Below are 6,908 nucleotides of genomic sequence, written 5' to 3'. Positions count from 1 at the left end.
CTTCCGGCACCTGCTCCCCCCCGCGCCGCTGCCTGACAGAGGCATTTAAAAATGGCCCCCGTGGGCCGGAGGGGCTGGGACGGCACCTCCCTCCCTTCCCCTCCCCTCCGCGGGGCAGCGCCGAAGGCAGCGGCGGCGGGCGGTGGCCGCGGCCCGCACGGAGCGGTGGCGGCGGGAGCGCCCCCCGGTGGCGGGGCCCGGCCCTGCCCCCCGCGCCCGAACAAAGGCGGCGGCGCCACTGTCGCGCCCTGTCGCGATAGCGGGGCGGGGAGGGACGGCTGCGATAGCGCCCGAGGGCAGGAACGGGCAGGATTACAGCGCTTGTAGGGGAAAAAAGCTTGTTAGTGCAGTAGCTGTTGAGCGGTACCACAGTGACAGGGCTTGGAAAAGCTCGGAGGCCAGCGTTTTCCTGCTGGAAGTTCAGGAATTCTCTGATGTGCGTGATGTCTCATGCTGCGTATTCTGTATTTGCTTGTACAATAAGCCTGGGCAGTACAAAGTATTCTCGAATAGGAGCTTTATTTTTATAAGTTTCCCAAAGCTTTTATATTGTTTGCACTCGTTCTAAGGCAACCAGAAACGTCTGTGGAAGAGGAAAGCTTTTCCATGTAACACCTATCCTGTCAACAGCTACTCACCCAGAATACCAAATTCTCAGCTTTATGCATACTAGGGTGCTAAAGGTTTTCAATTGAACATAATTTTGCATGTGACTTTGTTTAATTTTGCTTTAATACCACCAGTGAGATGGTATTTGGAAATGCCATGTGTCTCAACAAGCCAAATTGCTAGGCAAATTGATTTTACTCTAACTTGATAACAAGAAATTGCCTCTGAAGCTGAGATTTTGCCTGCCCAGTTGCTAAACCAGGTTAACATAGACTTTTACAGGTGAATTCTAAACGTCTAAAATGTTTAATTCAAACCAGAGTGGGCTGTCAGCAGCATTGCAAGCAGTAGCACTGTGATAATATTAGTAACAACGTGTGTATATTGCTTTGTAGTGTACCAGCTTGCTCTGCAGGTTTATGGGAATGGCTACAGTCCTCTTGGAAGGTTGGACATTGCTAGATTGGAAGACACTGGCTTCAGTCTTCATGGCAACAAGAGTTTTCCATAGCTCTGGCAATGGCTGGTGAATCCTTAATGTGGTTGAAAGCAGCACACAGAAAACCCTTATTTACATCCTTTCCAGCAGGTGATCTGGTGACAAAGCTCTGGCTACATCTGAAAGGGCAATTTTTTCCCCCTCCAGAATTATTTTATCTGAGACTTATTTCTTCTGGTAACAATGACAAAAGTTTAACGAAAAAATAATCACTATTTCCAATTCAATTACAGTTTGTTATTTCTTCTGCATTGTAGTGTTTTTGCATTGTAGGCCTTTGATTCAATAGAACAAAATACTGTCTTTGAAAATAAGAAAGCTGGGTGATCAAATCATGGTCCAATTATGACAGGATGCTTCAAGAATAAGTATACTATGTTAAATGTGCCTTCTGGTTTTTTGTTGTTGTTGGGTTTTGTTTGTTTGGGATTTTTTGTGGGTTTTTTTGTTATTGTTTTTTTGTTTTGTGTTGTTTGGGTGTTTTGTTTTTATTTTTTTGGAAAACAGCAGATACTTGGCAACTATCTCCCACTAAATGTAATTTGGGTAATTTATTACATTTTGTATAGTATGTTCAGACTTCAGTTTAGAAACTGTTTGGGTTCGTTTCAACATTAGTCTTGCTTTCTAAGTTAATGTTACCACATCAGCCTAGACCCTCATTAGAACATGAAAAAATCTCAGGTAATAAACCTCTGTTGTTTCTACTTAGTTATCAAAGGATGGGAATGATGGAATCAATCCTTAAAGGTGTAAAAATTTCAGTCGCATGTTACTAAAGAGCTCAGTGTTGATTTTGTGACTTCTGAGATTTTTTTTTCTGGTACTATTAGACCAAGAGATTTTCAGCAAATACCAAGACCCACATACATTTCAGTGTGCATTGGAAAGAATCAGTAGTTTTAAATTCCCAAAATAGTCTTCCTAAATTGTTAGTTATAAAAAAAATCTGATTTTTGCAGATTTTCTAGGTGTTCCCACTTTGGGAATAGTTTTTACATTTTCAGCATCCCATATATGCTATGACAGCACAGCTCTAATATCATAAACATTTTTGGTCATCCAGTTTTTACTGGAAATTTGTAGTTTGTAAAATATTAATGTGATGAGTGGCTTTGTACAAGCCATATCTTTTAAGAAGGAGAAGGTGAACTTTAGACTTGAGTTGCCTGTAGAAGCTGCTGCTGCACTGTGATCTCTGGGGCTTTGTGTGGGCCAGACCTCTGCCCATCCATGGCTGCGGGGTCAGAATGCAGCCCTGAGCCTCCCTCTTGCAAACCACCCCTGCAACAAAAGCTTGCCATTGACAGGAAGCCAAATCCAGCTTAAGCTGAAGAAGATACAGCTCTAGCTGAGCAAATGGAGTTCTGTGCCTGTGTGCTCACTCTGGCTTTATTTGCAAACCTGAATCACGGGCTGTGGCAGTGGGTGATTTAGAGAACTGCAAACATACAACCACGACTGAAGAGTCCATCACCTGCTTGGCAGTTCTACTCTGCCATGCAGGCGTTGGGGTTTTATTTCTGACTTTTATTGTGCAGTGCTTTTACAGAGACCCTGCTTCAGCAGCTGTGACACAGACATCTGGGGGTGTTCCTGTGCCAGTGTCAGAGCTGAGTTGTCATGTATGTTCTGGCTCTTTAGCACGCCTGCCAGGCTCTGAGGCACCCTCGTGCCATAAAAGTTTTAAAGCACACTATGACTTGTGCTATGTCTTATGTAAAGCTTGTGTTGGAATTCTAAACTGGAAACACTGTGCCCAAATCCTTACCATGAGTTCTGACAGTCTTAGGAGCCCAGCAGTATCACCAAGTAGAGGTGAAGTGTGCAGAAGCAGAGTGTTACAAGAAAGGAACCAAAGGATATAATCAGATTTAATGAGCCTGATCTTTCATTTATGGTGGTTTTTCTATATTCTGTGCAGGGCAAAGAGTTGCTCTGTAGCCATCACTTTCACTACTGGGAGGAAATGACGTGCAAAGAGGTAACAGGTTTCACATTGCAAACAACACTCTTCTGTTGGCATGGTCACACTGAGAATTTGTTTCCTTTGTGTGCTGGGTGAGTAAATACCTTGCTGTGGGAGCTGTGAGAGGATTGGTCCCTTCCCTCTGTGCAGGAGCAGAATGTTAAGCACCAGCCCCTGAGCCTTACCTGAGGTGCTGCAGGTGGGCCCAGGCCATCAAGGTGTGACCACCTGTGGCTGATGCCACAAGTTGGTTTTGACTGACAGTCACAAACCCAAAGCTGGATTTCACAAGTGACTCTACTCAGGAAGAAAATAAAAGATGTTTCCCACCAAAGTCTTATTAATTTATCAAAAATGTACGTATTCTTAGTAGCAGATGGTCAATAATAGATGATAGATGGCCTCCTCTGTGTGAATTAATGGCTGTAATTCACTTGAGGGGATCTGCTGATGTCATAAGCTGCCAGAGTGCAGCTTGAGTGATTTATTAACAGCTGCAGAATTCCTAGGCTGAATTACATCCTTGTATTCACTTAGGGTCTGCAGATTTTTATTTCTAAAATGTGTAGGTTTGAATTTCTTGATGCTTCTGGGGATCTCTTCTGTGACTCCAGTACAGGGGCACGGTGAAGAAATGCTGACTATAAAAGCTCAGATGCCTGCCCATGATTAAAGGCAGATTTTCCCCACTGCTGCATATCAACAGCATCCCTTTTCTTCATTTTTGAGATCAGCTAATCCATAGAGGTTTACATAAGTCCTGGTTTTGGTTTTGTTTCCCTCCCATCATCAAATATAAACAATGTCATTATCTTCAGGTACAGGAACCTCTGTCACTCAGTGTTGCAGTCACAGCCTCTGTGCACATTGGGCTGTGTCCAGCACAAAAAGCTGGGAGAGGGTTGAGGAGTTTCGCTGTAACTGCTTTCTCTAATAATAACCGGATTTTGCAGTTTAGAAAGAAGGCAATGGACACAGAGAGCTAGAGAAGGTGCCTGGAAACCAAAAATCTTTGTGTACAGGGAGGAGGTTCTGCATATTCAGTGAGAAAACCTTCCTTTCTTCCATAAAATGGTGAAAATAAAATTTTTCTGAATCTGGATCCTAGATTTATCGCACCCTTCTAATATATGAAGATATGCAAGCAAATGAAACAATAATAATTTCAATTTCTTTTTTCCTTCTCCCCAAAAAATTGGAGCTGATTAGGGTGATATTAAATCCTGTTTCTCAAACATGGGATGCATTTCCAAAATGTAATTCGAGTTGTAGAGGAAGAGGAAAAGAGAGATGAGAATAAATTATGAAGAATTGCATGGCAGGAAGGAACAGTCAGAATTCATTTGCAAATAACTATGCACATTACATTTGCTAAAGATGCAGAATTTCTTGAGAGAACTCCCAGCAAATGTTTGGATGCCAGTTAGAACCCAGTGAAAACCTTCTGGCTTTCTCTCTTTCCTCTCTTCTCTGGGATTAGTTTTGTTTGTTGATAGTTGGATTTCACCAGTCCTTGGAAGAATGCTGCAGTTATTGTTCTCAGAAAGGAATGCTGATTTGCTGTTGAGCAAATACTGCTTTGTTCCTACTTCCCTTCCCTTGTCTGTCTGACCTGTCTCTGTGTAAGAGGGACCAGTAGAAGGAAGGTGGTATTTGTACAGAAAACAAAGGTTGGAACTTGAAGAAAAACAGGCTCTAGGTATTGTTCACAGCCTTGAGGCAAAGTCCTTCCAGTTCATTATGAATTTACTAATTTCAGTAAGCCTCTTATTGCTCTTACAGTGTCATGGACAAAGCCCAGTCACATCAGGGACCCACAAATTTAGCTATTATACAAATGTACAGAAAGGTATCAAAAAGGTATTTCGAATAAAGATTGCTGGATTGCTTTTAAAATTGCTTATGGTTTTATAGAAGCACATCTCTGGAAGCTTTACTCTCCTGGCTCACCTTTATCTTCATAGGAGCTGTACATACAGCAGGTGACCATACAGCAGCTGGACCACAGCCAGCCCATGATTTGCAACTTTCAGGGCAGTTGCAAAAGCATTCTCCATTTCCTCTTGAATTGTACCTGAATCCATCCAATCCATCCTTTTTTTTTTTTTTTTTCATACTCAGCTTAGGTTGTTTGGGGTTGCTTTTCCTTGCCTCTGTGTTTCTTTGCTTTGCTTGCTCACTTTGGATACAGTTTGAATGAAGGCTGCTATGCAAAAACTTTGAGAGCTTAGAAAGTGTCTCCCTTAAGCTGTATTGATCTCTGTGGTTTTCATGCTTTGGAGGGAGGAATTGTTACTCAGAAATTCATTATATTGGCTTGAGTTTTTCATTTTCTTTTGTCAAACCAACAAGAAAGGCTGTTAATTCTGTATATTTTTTTTATAATTAGCCTTTTCTTCCCTGCACAGACAGGCAAATCAGTGCAAGACTACAGAGTCCCAAAGAGTTATGATACAGGATACAGATCCTGATTATTCTGCAAGTTCTGAGAAAATTTCTTCCCCAAACAACAGCAAGATTCCTGGTGCTCACAGTCCCCCAAGCCCTCTAAAATAGAGACAAAGCAGAGGTAGTTGTTACAGCTGACCTAACCCTGAGTGGCCACCAGAAGAAACAATGGAGTGCTTACTATCTCTCATGGCAAATAGTAGTGAACCAGGTTCTGCTCTGCAGGCTCTTTGGGCTGCCTGGACCACACCTGTTGGTAGGGAGGAAGGAATTTCCTTCATCCATTAGAGACTGCTGAGTCCACAGAGATGATATGTGCAGTTCTGTCACTGAGCAGTCTCCAGCCATGTGAACAGCAGCAGGAACCTTTGTGTCAAGTGATAGAGCAAAACCACAGATTTCACCTTGCAAGCTTTGTTCTTGTAAAAAAAAATTGTGTGAGTACTTTTCTTTTCTTGGATGGAGTTGTTTTCGTTTTGAGGGGATTTTTTGTTTGTTTGTTTGGTTGGTTTGTTTTTCAATGTACAGGATCATGGAATATTTCTGATGGATACTGATCTGATTCCACCTGAATATGTTGATCAAAGTGTTATTTGTCCATCTATATTTATCTACATTATTTGTACTAATACACACCTGGAAAAAATAGTGTCTGTTTCTAAAATGATCCAAACAGCAGAAAAAGGGCAAAAATTATCCAGAAATGTCCCTGTTTCGTGTTCTTGTTGCAGATTTTCATGCACTCACACTGTTTAGCCATTATCTAATTACAAAATCTAACAGTAATTTCTTCTCATCAGTGCTTTTTGATTTGTTGGAGAGATATTGTGGGTATTCATCTTTCTCCCTCTCTTACCAGAGCCTGTCAGGCCTTTGGCTTTTCCTGATGGAGGATGGTTCTCAGGTGTGGTTTTGGTTGGGTTTTGTTTTTTGTTTTTTTTTTTTCTTGGTATGCTCCATCAGCACAAAAGAGTTACCTCACAGTGAGCACTGGATGCACATGCAAATTATGTATCTCTTCTGACAAAAACCACACAGGCACTTTGCCAAGAGTAAATCCCATGAGAAGGGCAATAAATCAAGCACAATGTTCTCTTTTCCCTGTGGATACCTCAAGCCCCAGCTATTGTTTCCAGAGAGGCTGCCTTACCCAGCAATGGTGCAGTAGCGTGGATAATTTGTGTTCTTGAAATTTTGGCTTCATATCCCAGGGCTGGCACAAGAATTTTTCCTCTTCTTGGAAAAAAAAAAAAGGAAAAATTAGAGAATTTCTGTGAAGTGACAAAAAATGAGTGCATCTCTGCAGTATTTCCATCAAGCAAGATGGAGTTTACTTGTTCACTACTTGCTCAGAAAGGGGAATAATGTCTTCTACCATTTGAT

The sequence above is a fragment of the Zonotrichia albicollis genome, chromosome 6 (assembly GCF_047830755.1).
Source record: "Zonotrichia albicollis isolate bZonAlb1 chromosome 6, bZonAlb1.hap1, whole genome shotgun sequence".
NCBI lineage: Eukaryota > Metazoa > Chordata > Aves > Passeriformes > Passerellidae > Zonotrichia > Zonotrichia albicollis.
The sequence above is the reverse complement of the archived record's forward strand: the minus strand, read 5'-3'. Positions refer to the sequence as shown.